This window comes from Vulpes vulpes, chromosome X (assembly GCF_048418805.1).
Source record: "Vulpes vulpes isolate BD-2025 chromosome X, VulVul3, whole genome shotgun sequence".
Classification (NCBI taxonomy): Eukaryota; Metazoa; Chordata; class Mammalia; order Carnivora; family Canidae; genus Vulpes; species Vulpes vulpes.
Window position 1 is genome coordinate 122019229 of NC_132796.1, and position 16006 is coordinate 122035234.

Consider the following 16006-nt stretch of genomic DNA (forward strand, 5'->3'; position numbering starts at 1 on the left):
GGTATGACTTTGATCTTTTTGAATTTGTTGAGACCTGTTTCGTGGCCTAATATGTGTCATCTATTCTGGAGAACATTCCATGTGCACTTGGAAAGAATGTGTATCCGTTTTAGGATAGGATGTTCTGAATATACCTGTTAAATCCATCTGGTCCAGGGAGTCATTCAAAGCCACTGTTTGTTTCCTTGTTGATTTTTTGTTTGGGTTATCTGTCCATTGATGTAAGTGGGGTGTTAAAGTTCCCTACTATTATGTGTATTACTATCTATTATTTTTTCTATGTTTGTTATTAGCTGTTTTATGTATTGGGGTGCTCCTATGGTGAATGCATGAAGGTGTATGATTGAAAAAAAAGGTGTATGATTGTTACAGCTTCTTGTTGGATCGTCCACTTTATGATTGTATAGTGTCCTTCTTTGTCTCTTGTTATAGTCTTTGTTTCATTTTTTATTTTCTTAAACTGTATTAATTTTTTTGAGAGAGAGAGAGAGAGAAGCACGGGGTAGGGGCAAAGGGATAGGGAGAAGCAGACTCCCTGCTGAGCAGGAAGCCTGATGTGGGACTTGATCCCAGGACCCTGAGATCATGACCTGAGCCAAAGGCGGCAGCTTAACTGACTAAGCCCCCCAGCTGCCCCTACAGTTTTTGTTTTAAAGCGTATTTTGTATGATAGAAGTATTACTATCCTGGCTTTCTTTTGACATTCATCTCCTGAGGCAAGGGAAATAAAAGCAAAAATAAATTATTGGAGCTACATTAAAATAAAAAGCTGCTTCTCAGCAAAGGAAACAATCAACAAAGCAAAAATCAACCAACTGAATGGGAGAAAATATTTGCAAATGACATATCCAGTAAAGGGTTAGTATCCAAAAATCTATTGAGAATGTATCAAACTGAACACCCAAAAGGTGAATTATCCAATTAAAAAATAGGCAGAAGACACCAATAGACATTTTTCCAAGAAGACATCTAGATTGCCAACAGACACCTGAAAGGATGCTCATCATCAGGTATCACCAGGGAGATGCAAATCAAAGCCACAATGAGCTATCCCCTCGCACCTGTCAGAATGGCAAAAATCCACAACACAGGAAATAGATGTTGGTGAGGATGTGGAGAAAGGGGAACCCTATCGCAGTGTTGATGGGAACACAAGCTGGTGCAGCCACTCTGGAGAACAGTGTGGAGGGTCCTCAAGAAGTTAAAAGTGGAGCTCCCCTATGACCCAGCAATTACACTACTGGGTATTTACCCAAAGAATATGAAAACACTAATGCAAAGGACACATGCACCTCTGTGTTTACTGCAGCATCATTCGCAGTAGCCAAATTATGGAAACAGTCCAAGTATCCATTGATAGATGATTGGGTGAAGATGTGGTGTATATTTACAGTGGAATATTATTCAGCCATAGAAAGAATGAAGTCGGGATCCCTGGGTGGTGCAGTGGTTTGGCGCCTGCCTTTGGCCCAGGGCACGATCCTGGAGACCCGGGATCGAATCCCACATCGGGCTCCCGGTGCATGGAGCCTGCTTCTCCCTCTGCCTGTGTCTCTGCCTCTCTCTCTCTCTCTATCATAAATAAATAAAAATTTAAAAAAAAAAGAAAGAAAGAAGTCTTCTCATCCGCAATGAGCTAGAGAGTATTCTTTAAAAAAAAAAAAAAGATTTTATTTGCTCATGAGAGACACAAAGAGAGAAGCAGAGATGCAGGCAGAGGGAGAAGCAGGCTCCATGCAGGGAGCCCGACGTGGGACTCGATCCCGGGACCCCCAGGATCACGCCCCGAGCCGAAGGCAGACATTCAACATCTGAGCCACTCAGGTGCCCTGCTAGAGAGTATTCTAATTAAAAACCTAACCATAAGCCAAACCCTAACTCTAACCCCTGTGAATCACTAATCCGTAACCCTAAGCCCTTACCCTCACCATAACCCTCTACGTAAACTCATCTCTCTGTAGGTGTCTCTGAAGTGCCCGACATAGGCCCATACCCTCATCCCCACCCCAGCCCTAACAGTTACCCTTAAGCCAGCCCTACACCAAACCCTACTCCAAGATCTGAGGGAAGAAAATACCCGGCATATATATACTGTGGCATATTACTCAGCCACAAAGAACAAGAAAATCTTGCCGTGTGTAATGACACAGATAGAGGCAGAGAGTATTCTAATTGAAAACGTTATCCTAAAGCAAACCCTAACCCTAACCCTAACCCCTAACTGCTAACTACTAACCACTAACCCATCAATCTGAGCATTGCACTTGTTGTAAACTTAGCCCTCCGGAGGGGCCTCTGAACTGCAGGACAATATGCCCATACCCTCACCACAGCCTTTACCCCAACCCTACCCTTATTCCAGCCCCACAGTGAGCACTACTCCAAGATCTGAGGAAAGAAAGGATGTGGTGTGTACATGGACACACATACACACACACGCACACACACGCACTGAAATAGGACTGACTCAGCCATCAAGAAGAATGAACCCTTGCCATTTGCAATGACATGGATGGACCTAGAGGGTATCATGCTAAGTGAAGTAAGTCCTTCAGAGAAAGCCAAGTACCATATGATCTCACTCATATGTGGAATTTAAGAAACAAAACAAATGAACAAAAGGGAGAAAAGAGCGAGAGACGCAGACCAAGAAACAGACTCAACTCTAGAGAACAAGCTGGTGGTTGCTAGGGGGAGGGGGAGGAGGGGGGGAAGAGGCGATGGGGATGAAGGAGGGCACATACCCTGATGAGCACCGAGCACTGTGTGCAGCCGTTGAATCCAGTCTACCCCTGCACGGGTGGAGGGGGGACCATTTTTCCCTGTGCTTTTCTATCTCTGCTCTCTCTCCAGTGTTTTCCTGTGGCCCCAAACCCCACTCCCTTCTGTGATGGAGACAAGGCAGGGTTCCGCGTGATGGCACGGCAGAGGATTTAAAGATAAAGAAATAAAAAAAAAAAAAAAGAAAAAGAAAAAGAAAGAAGTAAATTGTTTCTCCCCTCACGGAGCCACAGCTCCCCCTAATGGAGAGGACAGTTTGTCTCCCTGGGGTATTTGGCTCTTGGGCTGCAGGCCCTGCTTGGGGATTGCCTGGGAGCTGGGGTGTGAGAGGGGAGAGCAGAGGGAGAAACGTTAGGGAACCTTCCGACTTTCTCTGAGCTTTCGAAGTTCCCCTCTCTCACTTTTGGCCTTCTTCTGCAGTGGTGACATTCTTTTTTTTCCTCCTTTCTTTCTTTCTTTCTTTCCCCTGTTGGCTTTTGAAGCTATATGCTCTTTTGCTATTATTTTGCTATTATGCCAGACACTAGAGCGTGCAGAGTGAAACTGTGAAAAGTTGAAAGCTAATGAGTATTTTCTTCTGAAACGACATACGAACTTCAGAAAACTTTAATTTGGATCATACTCCCTGCTGACTAAACGTGCTATTTTGCATGGCATTTTGACATGATTTTAAGAGATTTTTGGTTGTAGTAAGATGCATATAAAATGTGCCAACCTAACCATTTTAAGTGTACAATTCAGTGACATTAAATACATTCAAAATATTGCGTCACCATCACCACTATGTAGCTCCAGAATGTTTTTTATCATGTCAAACAGAACCTATATCCATTAAAAAAATCACTCTAGTAACCACTTTTCTATTTTCCAGCTCTATCAATAGGACTATTCTAGGTACCTCGTTACAAGGGCACTCACACACCCTTTGTCCTGTTGTGTCTGGCTTAGTTCACTCGGCGTAATGTCCTCAAAAGTCATCCATGTCATAGCGTGTCTCACAATGTCATTCTTTCTTAAGGCTAAATAATTTTCCATTGTATGTATTCACCGCATTTTGTGGATTCATTCATCCATTGATGGACATTTGGGCTGTGTCCATCTTTCCTGCTATGAACGTTGCCATACAAATGCCTGTCCGAGTTTCTGCTTTCAATTCTTCCGATATATACCTGGACGTCAAATTGCTTGATCACGTGGTTATTTTATGGTAAATTTTTAAAAGATTGATTTATTTGTTCATGATAGACATAGAGAGAGAGGGAGGCAGAGACACAGGAGGAGGGAGAAGCAGGCTCCTCGCCAGGAGACCGGTGTGGGACTCGATCCCGGGACTCCAGGATCGCGCTCTGGGCCAAAGGCAGGCGTCAAACCGCTGAACCACCCAGGGATCCCTATGGTAAATTTTTTGAGGAATTGTCATACCATTTACCCTTTTTGTGGCTAAAGCACTCTCTGTTTCTACCAGCAATGCACGAGGGTTCCAGCTTCCCAAAATACTCACCAACACTTGTTTCCTGGATTAAAAAAAAAAAAAAAACACATTATGATAGCCACCGCTAATGGGTGTGAAGTAGCATCTCATTGTGTTTTCATTTTCATTTCCCTGCTGATTAGTGATGTTGAGCATCTTTTCACGTGCTTTTTTGCCTTTTGTGTATTTTCTTTGGAGAAGTGTCTATTCAAGACCTTTGTCCATTTTTGAAGTTGGTTATTTGTATGTTGTTAAGTTATGGGTGTTCTTATACATTTTGGATTTTCATCCCCTCTCAGATATACTATTAGCAAGTATTTTCTCCCATTCTGTGGGTAGTGTTTGCTCCCCTGATAGTATCCTTTTTTAAATGATAGTATCCTTAAATGCACAAAATTTCTAGAGTTTTCATGGAGTCCAGTTTAGCTATTTTTTTCTTTTGTTGCCTGGACTTTTGGTGTCATATTGAAGAATTCATTACCAAATCCAATGGGATGAAAGTTACCCCCTATGTTTTCTTCTAAGATTCTTAGAGTTTTAGCTCTTAAGTTTATACGTCTGGTTTGCTGCTGGTTCTCCTCCCTTTTCTGCAGGAATTTTGTTGTTATTTCTTTTTATTTTGTTTTGTTTGCCATTTTGCTACTTGGGATCATTTCCCCTCTTTATTAAGCGGGGGGGAGGGGGTAGTGAAGCTTAACAAGCTGAACTTGTTCTTATTGTTCAAGACTTGCAATGGGAAATAATTAATACAAGTAGAATATCTGCAATTTTTCTGATTTCAGGCTTTTTATCCAACCTTTTTCTAACTCATTTTATTCTGTTATTTCTGTTCGGCCTACTTGACAATGTTTTCATGATTTAAAATTATTCTTTACTTAGTTAAAAACTGTTTGCAATCAGCAGTTCTCCTTTTTATAGCTTCAGTGCATTACATAAATTTCGTGTGATGTAATCCAGTTCACGGAAACTGTGAAGTCACTCAGTCTACACAGCCTCACCACCAATTCATCCATGTTTTTGTTGATGCTGTTAATCTTTTTTTAACATTTTATTTATTTGTTCATGAGAGACCCAGGCAGAGGGAGAAGCAGGCTCCATGCGGGGAGCCTGACGTGGGACCCAATTCCGGGTCTCCGGGATCACACCTTGGGCCAAAGGCGCCACTAAACCCCTGAGCCACCCGGGCTGCCCAGTGCTGTTATTTTGAAAAAAAAAAAAAAGGTTAAAAATACAGGAAAGTACAGAAAATAATAGCCATCCATGCTTCAACACTCACAATTACTAAGTGTCAACATTTTGTCATAATTTTTTCAGATCGTTTTTAATGAAATCTTACAAATAAGACCAAAATAATCTTGGCACGCCCTTAGTGCTAGTCACCCTCCACCTCTCCAGAGACAATGGTTGTGATGAATTTCTGCATGGCCTTCCACAATGCCATACTTTCTTGGTTTTCCTCCCTTCCTGGTACCTCTTTTCTTTTCTTTTAAGTTTTAGGGTTTATTTTTTTTTTCTATTTGAGTGTAGTTGACAGGCAATGTTACATTAGTTTCAGGTGTACGACATAGTGATTGGACTAGTCTATATGACTGAGCCACCCAGGCCCCCCTGTAAGGCAATAAGTCTTATCAAGCCCTTTTGTTCTCATGACTTATTCCTTTCAGAACTTACTCATTCTATAACTCTTTCTGCCCCTCTCTCCACTCCCCTCTTTGGGCAACAGTCAGTTTGTTCTCTGCATTTGCAGGTCTCATTCTGCTTTTTGTTTATTTGTTTTGTTGTTTTAGATTCCACACATGAGTGGAAGTATATGGTATTTGTCTTTCTCTGTCTGACTTATTTCCGTTAGCATAATATCCTCTGGGTTGGTTCGTGTTGTGGCAAATGGCACAGTCACATCCCTTTTCATGGCTGAGTGATGGCTGTCTTCCTCACCCACTGGTCTGTCAGTGGACGCTTGGATTGCTTCCATGTCTTGGCTATTGTCAATAATGCTGCAGTGAACATTGGGGTGCATGTCTGTTAGAATTAGTATTTTCATTTTCTTGGCGTAAATCCTCAGTAGTGCAATGGCTGGGTCGTAGGGGAGCTCTATGGTGAACTTCTTGAGGACCCTCCACGCTGTTCTCCAGAGCGGCTGCACCAGCCTGCGTTCCCACCAACAGTGCAAGAGGGTCCCCCTTTCTCCACATCCTCGCCAACACATTGTTTCTTGTGTTTTTTTTATTTCAGCCACTCTGACAGGCATCAGGTGATATCTCATTGTAGTTTTGATCTGTATTCCCTGATAATGACTGATGCTGAGCATGTTTTCATGTGTCTGTCGGCCATCTGGATGGCTTCTTTGGAGAAATGTCTATTCGGGTCTTCTCGTTTTTTAATTGGATTGTTTGAGGGGTTTTTCGGTGTTGAGTTTTATAAGTTCTTTGTTTTTTTTTTATTTTTTATTTTTTATTTTTTATTTTTTATTTTTTTTTATAAGTTCTTTGTATGGTGCGGATATTAACACCTTATCAGATATGTAATTTGCAAATATTTCTCCTATTCATTTCGTTGTCTTTTTGTTTTGTTGATGCTTTCCTTTGCTGACCTCACAGCTCTTTCCAGTCTTCATTTGGACTATAATAATTAACTATATAATAATTATATAGTAATTAACTATACTCTATAATAATTAACTATATTTGCCAGTTAATCCCCCAAAGAGGTTTAGAAGAGTATTATATGATTCTAGGTGTGTCTATATGCTGAACTAAGTATGGCCCCAAGCCTGGAGAAAGTAGACTTAATGGGAGTATCAGGGAATGGGGTAGAGCTGAGATATCCTACAAGAAAGGATAGACAGTCAGGGTACAAGTCCCAAAGGCTAATGCCAGTTTAGGAATCAGTAAGCAGATGACACCTATTGTTAGTATATAACAGGGACTGAAGCAAAATGTGTGAATTGCAGAGTAAAAACTGAAGGACTACAAACAAAGCCAGGTTATATCACACATTCTTTCCAAACGAAAGTGGACATTTCCTAGGGAGTTTACAGGAACCAGATAAAAAGTCGTTCCTTTGTATGAGTAGCATGAATGAGAAGCTACAGACCCAGGGGCATACACACCTAGATCCCCTAAAAGGATTAGGTGCTCCATCTAGTCCCTGTATGGGACAATTTCAGGGTACTGTATCTGATAGCATCGTGGAAGTGGACCAAGATCTCAATCCTTGGGCAAGAGCGATTTTGATGATTTCTAGGCAGCACTGTTTGTAAGGCAGGAAGTCTTTTTTTTTTGTGATTATTTATTGAGAGAGAGAGAGAGAGAGAGAGAGAGAGAACCAACGGTGGGGAGGGGCAGAGGGAGAGGGAGAAGCAGACTCCCCACTGAGCAAGGAGCCCGATGTGGGGCTCGATCCCAGGACCCTGAGACCACGACCCGAGCTGAAGGCAGATGCTTCAGTGACCGAGCCACCCAGGTGCCCCGTAAGGCAGTAAGTCTTATCAAGCCCTTTGTTTAGTCCTGCAGAAGTGACAGCCTTGTACCCTGAAGATAGAGCTGGGAGCTGCTTCTAAATTGCTGGCATAGGATTAAGACAACGAGAAGGGCAAGAGGGGCTCCCGGGTGGCTTAGTCAGTTGACTGTCTGACTCTTGGTTCTGGCTCAGGTCGTGATGCCAGGGTCCTGGGATCAAGTCCCACATCAGGCTCTCCGCTCAGTGGGGAGTCTCCTCCTGCCTCTCCCCCTGCTCCTCCCCCTGCTTGTGCACTCTCTCTGTATCAAATGAATAAATAAAATCTTAAAAAAATAAGACTTAACCTTATTATCAACTAAAATTCTATCAGTCTTTTTTCACTTCTCCAGGAGCAAAACTTACCAATTTTCTCTGATCGACTTCATCTATTCATTTGGGAGCCTATCTCTAGCCTGGCAAGCACATTAATGTTTCTAAGTCTATTTAATATACTTTTTATCCCTTTGAATATAATGCTATTCACGTGCTCAAGGCGCATGTGTTCAACATTTTCATTGATGACTTAGATAAAGATAATCTGGATGACCCAGGACACAATCCTGCAGCATATCACCAGAAACCTCTGAGCAGGTCAACGCATTAATTATTAGTCTTTAGATATGAGTCTTTTCAACAGTTTCTGATTTACCCAGTTGTCTGTAACTGTAGCCCGTAGTGCCTCATCTTGTGAGGAAAAAGTGCAATAGACACAGATAGAAAACCAGTAGGCTTGGAAAGTCATGCCAAGGAGTTTCACACTGTCTACACTCAGTGACGATCCATTTCAGAGATTTAAACAGGGAAGGAAATGATCAGAGTCTTCTCTTAATAGAGCTGTGCAACCTCCTTTCATCTTTTGAACCTATTTTAACATCTGTATACAAATGCCAAATCATAATGTTGTGCACTTTATTTTTTTATTAAAGATTTTACTTATTTTTATTTTTTTAAGATTTTATTTATTTATTCATGAGAGACACACAGAGAGAGGGGGGCAGAGACACAGGCAGAGGGAGAAGCAGGCTCCATGCAGGGAGCCCATGTGGGACTCGATCCCAGGACTCCAGGATCATGCCCTGGGCCGAAGGCAGGCGCTAAACTGCAGAGCCACCTGGGGATCCTTGTTCTACACTTTAAATGCATACAGCTTTATTTGTCAATTTATACCTCAATAAAGCTGCAAAAAAACCTGAGCTTATCAGGTCACTGGAAAGATAATACAAACCAGAGAGATGGTAAAGCAAGAATTGATGGTGTGCCTGCCCTGCCATTCCTTTCACCAGGAAAATTTCTATGCATCCTTCACATTTAACCTTTAAATCATCATATGAAATCATATTCATGAACTAAAGTATTTAATCAAAGATAGATATCCACATTGTACATTTAACATGTTCCATGTCTACCTACACACTTCCTTTCTCTTTCCCACGAGGATTGTTGGCCTTGAGATGTAGTTCTTTTTGTCATAAAGAGTCCCTTGTAGGCCTTATTGGCAGTGACTTCATCACTCCTTTTCAAGAACTCTCCTTAGGTCTTTCCCTTCATACTTTGTCACCAGCAGCTCCCTCACACATCTATTTCTCTCTCTAGCATTTAGCATTCCTTTTAGTTGACGTTCATTAAATGTGATATCTATTACAGAGGGCTACGTGTCCTCTTGGTACTATTGTATTAGAACGATTAAATAGTGATTAAGTTTTCACTTCTTGATTTCTTTTCCTTTTGAATTCACATGTTCAGACTCCAACGGGAGCTTCTTTCCTGATAGGATCTCAACCCCGGATTCATTCGCAACCAGTTTTAAGGATCAGCAATCCTGCTCCATCCAAAAGATATAACGTATGTTTGAACTGCTGTTGCCTAGCCCCTTGGCAGAGATGTACAGTCACTGGAGGCGGGACTGGTGTTAGAGCAGTCTTACAATATATATATCTTTTGTGTACTGGTGGTCTCTTATAGGAGAAAAACTAATTCTGACATTTTCAGCATTATGAAAAGACACAGAACTGTGCAGACCTGGTGCTCTACACACTTGTATCGTTAAACGTCAACTGGGTTCTGATACCTACTCAGTTTTAGTCATTCATGTAATGAACCTAACTCATCAGTGCTGGAGAGGTGGATAACAGCCTGCAGATCGCAGCAACAACTTCCCAGAAAAGTGATACCTAAGTTGAATCCTAAGATTTAGAAGGAGGTAGCCAGATAAACATATAAATAGATAGGAAAGCACAAAAAGCCCCATTAGAGGTCAAAGGAGGGCATGATTGACCCGGGATGGAAGGTTCCAGGGTAATGAGTATCACATACTAGGGAGGATTTCAACTAGTAGATGTATAGATAATAGAAGTTTTGCATCATCGGCAGAGGAAACGGCATGGGTAGAGAAGTGGATGTAGGCAATGGAAACGTGGAAGAGTGTAGGTGAAGCATAGGGGGGACCGTGTCATTGCTTCAGAGTGTTGTTTTCTAGAAATCTTTATGAGGTTTCTTCCTTCAGTCTTTAGGTGGTGTATCGGGTCCCCGGGTTCCTGAATGCTTGTTTTAAGAGGCCTGACAAAGCTTTGGGTATTAGATCATAAGACTGACCAGACTTTTATGTAAAAGTATTTGTGATCTATTTTATATTCACAAAGAAAAATATGTAGAAATGATAAAATATTTACATACCTCTCTTTCTTTTGTGTAGTCACAATCCATGTAAAAGTACTGAAGCAAAAAGGTTCCGATTCAGAGATGAACAAAGGTGATGATCTCTCTACAGCCTGAACTCATCCACATCTTCCAAATAAAAAACAGTTGTTTAAATATTCAATGCTTTTGAGATTCTTCAATTCACTGTTTTGGAGGCGACACACTCTCCCTCTCTTGTTTTAATAGTTCTCCTGGAAATGTTACCCTGCAAAATCATCAAAAACTAAAGTTAAATATGTTGGCAAATTGAACTCCAATAAAAAAATTTTAAAAATCCTAAAGTTATATCTTAACCTCCCCTCCCAAATAACACAAGGGCCTTAGGACGTTTTTACACTACAAGGGCATTCCCTCCCAACTTACATACTTCGGTGGTCCCACATTTTAGCCCTGCCCTATTCTGTTAGCCCCCTAGATTAAAAGTACTAGACTGGCTGGCTCAGTCAGTAGAGCATGGAATTCTTGATCTCGGGGTTGAGTTCGAGCCCCACACTCTGCATAGAACTCACTTCAAAAAAAAGATTAATATTTAGGGAAACAGTTTTTACTTCTATGTAACCATGTGTTTACAAATTCTTTGTTCAACATACCTCCTTGCCCTGGAATCATTTCCCTCTTCCTGAAGCAGATCTTTTAGAAGTTCCATTATTATAGTTATTCATGTGATAAACTCAGCTTTTGTTTATCTGAAGATGGATTTCTTTTTACTCATTATTTTTAAACCAGATTTTATTTTTTGAAGATTTTATTTATTTATTCATGAGACACACACACACACACACACACACACACACACAGAGAGAGAGAGAGAGAGAGAGAGAGAGAGGCAGAGACCCAGGCAGAGGGAGAGGCAGGCCCCATGCAGGGAGCCCGACGTGGGACTCGATCCCAGGACTCCAGGATCATGTCCTGAGCTGAAGGCAGACACTTAACCGCTGATCCACCCAGGTGGCCCCTAAACCAGATTTTAAATTTAGGTATACATACAACTTCTATCAGCATGCTTGTACAAACCTTTTTGTGGAGAAATGTGGATATATCTCTTAGGCCAATACCTTGGAGTAGCATGGCTGGGTCACAGAGTAGGTGTTTGTCTAAAATTAAGACTCCCCCAAATCTTCCAAAAACAACTGTTGCACCTTATCCTACTGGCACTCTATGAGAATTCCAGATGCTCCAAATCCCAGCCAACAATCACTACTGTCAATGTTTTAAATCTTCCCTATTTTAGTGGGTTTGTAGTAACATAATGTTGTGGTTTAATTGACATTTGTCTGATGAGTAAGAACTTTTCACATGATTATTGGTCATTCCAGTCTTTTTTTGGTGAAATGTCCAACTATTTTATTTTAATGTCTGCTTTGTTTTTGATTATTTGTAGTCATTTATATATCCTGAATATTGATTCTGTGTCAGATATATATTCTACGGATAATCGGTCCCAGTCTGTGGCTTGCCCATTCTTAATGGCCTCATTTGGTGAACAGGCGTCTTCTAATTTTGAAATCTACTTTATGAAGTTTTTCTTTTATGATTAGAGCCTTTTGTGTCATTAGACATAATTGATTATTCCAATGTCATGAAGATATCCCTGTTTTCTTTGAGAAGGTCTATCATTGTAGTTTTTATGTTTATGTCTATGATCCATGTAAAATACATTTTTATGTTTGGTGACGGGTAAGGGTAGAGATTTACTTTTCCATATACCTATGCAGCTGTTCCTGCAACATTTGTGAAAAGCAAATTCTTTTCCCCTTGGGTTGCCTTGGTAGATTTCTCAAAAATCAATTGACAACAAATTTAGGGCTCTGTTTTTTAGTTTGTTTTGTTCCATTGAGCCATACCTCTGTCCTTAGACCAACAACACACTGTCTTGTGTCCAACAGTTTTCCGTAGGTCACAAAGTCGGGTAGTATTAGTCTTCCGTGTTCATTCATCGTTTCCAAGTTTGTGTGAGGAATTAGGTTCTCTTTGAAAACCCCGTGAAAATATTACAATCAGCTGATCAGGTTTTTTAAAAGGCATCCGAGAATGCTGATTGGGAGTACGCTGAATCTAGAGTTAAATTCGGGGCAAATGGACATACAGAAATGTTAACTTCTGAATCATGAATCTGGCGTAAGTCTCCTTTGATTTATTCAGGCATTCTTTAAATTCTTTCTATTGGAGTTTTTAATGGTAATTAGCATATTTCATTATCCAACTACGAAGTGTTTTATGTTTTTAGTTCCAATATAATGGTACTATTTAATGTCATATTCTAAGGTTTTGTTACTACTGTATGGAAGCTCCGTTCCAGTCCTCGGCCCCTCCACCTCCTTCGTCCTACCGCCCAGCCTAGTTTCTCCTCCTGCATCCATCATCTTCCCAGCCCTCCAGCACCCTCCCTTTCCCCAGTCCTGTACCCCACCCCACTCAAGTCCTCCAGCTTCTTCCTGTCCCAGGTCCCCTAGTCCTGCCCCTTCTGGTCCTCCAAACCCTCTCTTTTATCAGGTCCTCTACAAACACCCCTCTTTCTAGTCTCAAGCCCCACCCACCTTCCTCACTGCCCCCTCCCCCAGGACCATTACACCAGTCTAGTCCTCTCCTCAGTCCTCTTGTCCCTCCACTCTCACGACTCCTGCAAGCTCTCCCATCGCCCCAGTCCTGGAACAACTCCTCGCTGATCCCCGGCCCTCTAGCTCTTGCCACTTTCCTCTCTCATGCAATGTCCTCCCCAGCCTGGTGTCCCTAGGTCTGCACTTCTGCCCTTTCTCATCCAGCTGCTTCCCTGTCCTCAGTTCTCCATCCCTTCCCACTTTACTTCCCCATTCCTGTTGCATGTCCTCTACCCCCAGCCGTGTTTCCCTCCGTGAGCAGGTGCCGGAGTGTGTTCACAGTGGAGAGGAGTGTGCCCCTCCTCCAATTTTCTGTTCCCCTTTCTTCTTTCTGCCTGTATAAACCCATGCCCCAGACTCCGAGCCTGCTCAATGGCCTTTGGCCTCACCCTCTTTTTGAATTACGTTGCTCTTCTTCCCTTCTCTGGTCCTTAATTGTTTTTGCCTGCCCCTTGCTCCATCGTTATCCCCCTCTGCTCTACACTCTCTCTGTGATCCTTTCCCTGCCTCACTCCCATTCCCCAGCTCTCACGTAGGTCTTCATTCTTCTTATGGATTTCCCCTCAGAGTAGTCTATTTATTTATTTCTTTAGATTTTATTTATGTATTCATGAGAGACACACGGAGAGAGAGAGAGAGGCAGAGACATAGGCAGAGGGAGAAGCAGGCCCCCTGTGGGGAGCCCGACGTGGGACTCCAGGACCCCAGGATCACACCCTGAGCCAAGGGCAGACGCTCAACCACTGAGCCATCCAGGTGCCCCCCAACTCAGAGTAGTTTTATTTTGAATTTTGTTAGCGTTTGCGAGATTGAACATGTTTTATGTTAAAAGGAAACTTTTACATTTTCGTTAATTTTCTTTTGCCCATTTTTCAGTATTACTTGATCTCTGTGACATAATCATGCTAAAATTTCCCCCCAGTTTCTTAGTTACAATTTGAATATGCTCTGGTATCATTTTTGCAGGAGTTATATTGTTGGTTTTTTTTTTTTAATAAATGGGCAAATATATTGGCCTTTTCTTTTTTTGTCCCTGGATGAGCCATAGAATGTCTTACACCAAAGGTAAAGGTGGAATCACCTTGTATTTCCTTTTGGTACTTATATGATTTAGAGCTTTAAACATTGATTTTGGTAATCCACCTGGAACTTATTCTTGTATTTGGTTTGTGATATCAATCTAATTTAAGTTTTTCCCAAATAGCTACTTAGCTGTCACAACACCATTAAAAAGCAGTCCATCTTTGTCTCAGTGATTTGAGCTACCGCCTTTGTCATTTAATAAATCTGCCTGCATACTTGTCTGTTTCTGGATATCGTACTTCATTCTAAAGGTCTGTGTTCATGAAATAAAGAACACTGGACTTAGAGCTGAATTTTTTGGGTTCTTTCTGCTCTATCCCAAGATTTGCTGTAGGACTATAGGTACATTCTGTTCTCTTTCAGGCCTTAGTGTCATCATCTGTAGCATCAGCCAGATTACTGGCGTTTCTGTTAGTCTGCACAATTTGGCACTAATCAAGTAAATCTCTACCCTTACCTGTCATGAAACATAAAAATGTATTTTACATGGATCATAGACATAAACATCCAAACCACAACGATAGACCTTCTGAAAGAAAACAGGGGGACATTGGGGGTCCCCGGGGGGCTCAGTGGTTTAGCACTTGCCTTTGGCCCAGGATGTGATCCTGGAGACCCAGGATCGAATACCGTGTCGGGCTCCCTACATGGAGCCTCCTTTTCCCTCTGCCTATGTCTCTGCCCCTTTCTCTCTATCATAAATAAATAAATGTTTAAAAAAAAAGAAAGAAAACAGGGGGCTATCTTCATGACATTGGGATAATCAAATGCCCTATATTGTTAGGAGCTGGAACTTAAGTCATGGAGTTCTAGCTTCCGAGGCCTGACCTCTCCTTGAGTTAGAGCTGGGTGAACTTTGGGTTCTTTGTTCCCTAGTCTAGGGTCTTACTGCATATAGGTCCATTTCTTTGGCCTTGATAGGCCTTTGGCCCTTTTCTGATAGTACAACAAGCTCACTTTATATATGTATTCATAAGGACCAGTCTGGAAGGATGTTGGGTGGAACAAGATAATGAAAGTAAAATCATTTGGTGCTCCCTTGCTACCCAAGATGTGACTCTTATGACATTAATCCTATTATCTTACAAATGGTTCATTTTTTTCGAGGGTGGAGGGTCAGAGGGAGAGGGAGACAGAATGTCAGGCCGGCTGCAGCCCAGCTCTGAGCCCACCGTGAAGCCTGTGGGGAGGCTCCATCCCATCACCCTGAAATCACGACCTGAGGTGAATTCAAGTCTCACGCTTAACGACTGAGCCACCCCGGCACCACACAAATGGCTCATTTCTAAGATTCTTTAGTTGTGTGTAAACTATGGGTGATAATAGTCTCTCTCAGCCAGAGCTTGCGGGGATTAAATAGCATGACTCAGTGGCTGGCACATAGGTAGCTTTTAAGACATGTCAATCACGATTATTACTACATACGTATCCCCACTGAGTAAGGGAACTAACATCCTTTATTCATAATCGGGCTGCCTGGGTAGGGTTTGCGCGAGTGGATGCAGCAGCGCTTCACAGCGAAGCCCTGAGCGCAAGCAGAGGCGGGAGGAACGCGGTGGTTAGTTGTTGGCAAAGAGACCGGAGCCTAAGTACGTAGGAGTGTGTAGCGCACTTGCTTTCAAAGGGTCGTGGTGGCGGGCGGTGTTGGGGCCGTCCGTCGGGCTGGAAGCCTCACAGGGTCCTTAGGCTCCTCTATGTAGAATGGAGTCGTGAGACGTCTGAATTGGGGTGGCAACATGCTGATCCAGGGTGGCTTTCGGGGAAGGTGGTGCAGCGGGCGGGCTATTAAAACCGGGCCAGTGGCTCCACTCTGAGACGGACCCTCTGACGGCCGGGATGCTCGTCGGGATGGTGGGACCAGAAAGGCACCAAGACCACG